Below are 2,761 nucleotides of genomic sequence, written 5' to 3'. Positions count from 1 at the left end.
GTTGCCTACGGCGTAGAGTTGACCCAGAAATATAAATTGGGCTTAACTTGGCCTTTAAAGTGCTGGATCTTGAGCCAGAAACTTTGGTGTGAATCAAAGTGGTGTCCATGACCCTTAACTCTTAGCTGGTGCTCATGACTCTTAAAGTGCACATCTGCTCATTAATTAAAACAAAATATTTTTAAGTTGTTTTCAAGAAAAGACCATTCCTTAATGCATGCAAAGTGTCTTAATTGTAGTTCCATACATTTACTTTAATTCAATATGTGTGGCTCTATGAATATTTAATTAGACCCTGTTTCTGTCACTACTGTCCCTTCCTACTCACATATAGCTCAAAATCCAAAACCCACGCTTGATTGATTGAAAAGCTTCCTTAGGTTTACAAAATAAGACAAAATATATCCTGGCTGTCTGACTGCACCCATTTAAAGCTGTCTTTGGAATGCTGCACATGATATGTCTTCCTTAATGTTAATATGTTAATAAGTTAACTTGACTTTCACCGGGGGGTCTTTAAATGTTCACATGTCTGATTGCCTTCAATCCCTTAAATAAATCCTTTCAAAATCTACAGTAAAGCCATCTTAGAGAAGCAGTTACAGCAGCAAGACTGATAAAATAACAAATTTTAAAAGAAATGTTGAAAGGTTGTCCTCTTTTGGTCATTTAATGCTTATTTATTGTAGCCCTTATGTTTCTTTTTGGTTCTAAGTACCATAGCTGTCTGCTTAACCACTGTCCACTTCAAACAAACTCATGTACTCTTGTAACCCCACAACTGAAGGAGCCGTTCTGTAGCTCAACAGCATTTTAAAAATTGCTTGCAATAAGCAGTTCAAGCCCAGTGCAAAGCTGGCAAAACATATTGGATCATATCGCTCTGCAGTGACAGAGGCAGAAATTTCCCCTGCTTCTCATGGCGTAAGCAGCTCGTCAGCAACACGAGTAGACAAATTAAAATTTTGTTGTCTGAGGACATGCACATGTATATATTTATGCAGTCGTCCAATTACAATCCGTCAAAGTTCATTTTTTATCCCATACGTATGAAAGTTTCAAAATTCAATTAGAAAAGTGCTGAATAAGACAGCTCTATGAATGGGCTGTAATGGATTGCTCATTGTCGAGCGCACTGCTGTTTTTGTGAATAGCAAAGCAAGCATTTTTGCAAACTGGAGAAAAAACCCACTTCATTAAGGATCATTGGTTTTTAGCTGATCTGTACAACTACCCTCTTCTCATACAAATGATCAAAAAAGCACTTTGCACTCACTGAGGCTAACCATGAGTAATCACAATTATTAAGCCTCATTTCATGAAGCCCCTGCTCAATTTGTAGTGTACTTACACATAGTTTACTGACTTTATATCAAGAATATCCCATTTGCGGAATACACAACAAAGATTTCTGAGTGAAAAGGCGATTCAGCACTATAGTGTCACTGCCACACTGCTCCAGGGTCTTGCAGTCCTAGTGTCACCTTTCTCTGGGTGCTCTGGTTCACCACAATCCAGAATCCGAAGATAGTATGAGGATTAGCTGTTTGAAACTCTCCACATGTGAGGGTGTGAGTGACTAGGTGGGTCATCCTTTGGTTAAATCTGGTTCAATATATATATATATATATATATATATAGGCTTGTAGACAGAACTCGCTCTCTCTATTATGAAAATAAATACACTGTATATCCAAAGTTTGTACACATATTTTACCATCTATGAATGTAGCTCCTTTAAAGTGAACCCACTGTGAACAACACTGAAAGGAGTTGCTTTTATGAGCAAAAATTCCTCATTCAACCTCAGTAACTCACTTCAATAACATTTATGTGTATGAATGCAATCTAGTTAAGGGCGTTCCAGATGAATTGAAGCTCATACTAAAGTAAAGGGAGACAAATTAAACTTGGAGTGTGTGAAACCAGCGCAACTTCAAAATCTCCAGTTCTGTTCCCTTACTAAAGGTACTGAATACATACCACCAGACTGACAGAAAAAGGTACCACTACAGTGACATTTTTTTGGAAAATGTAGCTATATCTCAAACATTTAGAGTGTCTCCATACTGAGTTTTGTCATGTATGTATTAATTCTTTGATATGTTTGTTACAGCTTAAAAATTCCACATTTGCTGGGCACTGTTTGTAAGCATTACACTATCTAACACTGTCCTCTTTGATATTGTGGAAATGAGAGTTGTATATTTCCAGTGCTGAACTGGGAACATTATTTTTTTTTTTACAGGACAGAAAATCACCATGTTTGAGAACGCTGATGCTGAAATACTGAAGTGAGAACAGTGTCTAGTCCTAAAGCCAGTGAGCAGTGTTCTCTGTGGGTGATGTAAGGAAAGAACTCCTCAGATGGTCACGAACACAGTGCTGCTCAAAGAGAGCAGTCGGACAGGGCAAGGGTACAAGGGACGCTCCCTTCGTTGGAGATTAGCCGCCTGTCAGTCTCTCTGAGCCTCGGGCTCTCCAGCAGAGACTCACAACCACAGAGCTGATGATCCACGGCTCCAGGACAGAACATAATGTTCATCAATAATGATGGTCCCCTCTCTAAGTTACGCTAATGGCTGCCGTCGTCATCATCAGAAGAGACAGCGTCTCCTCGGTGGAAGGGTCAGGCTCTATTTTGGCTCACACTTCCGCTCCTGCAGTTTTTGATGGCTTTATGCATTGAAAATATGACTTGAGGTTCACTGAAAACAAGGGAAATATCTAGTCTCTTCAGCTTAAAAAGCTATTGTTCGAA

The sequence above is a fragment of the Hoplias malabaricus genome, chromosome Y (assembly GCF_029633855.1).
Source record: "Hoplias malabaricus isolate fHopMal1 chromosome Y, fHopMal1.hap1, whole genome shotgun sequence".
Taxonomy (NCBI): domain Eukaryota; kingdom Metazoa; phylum Chordata; class Actinopteri; order Characiformes; family Erythrinidae; genus Hoplias; species Hoplias malabaricus.
The sequence above is the reverse complement of the archived record's forward strand: the minus strand, read 5'-3'. Positions refer to the sequence as shown.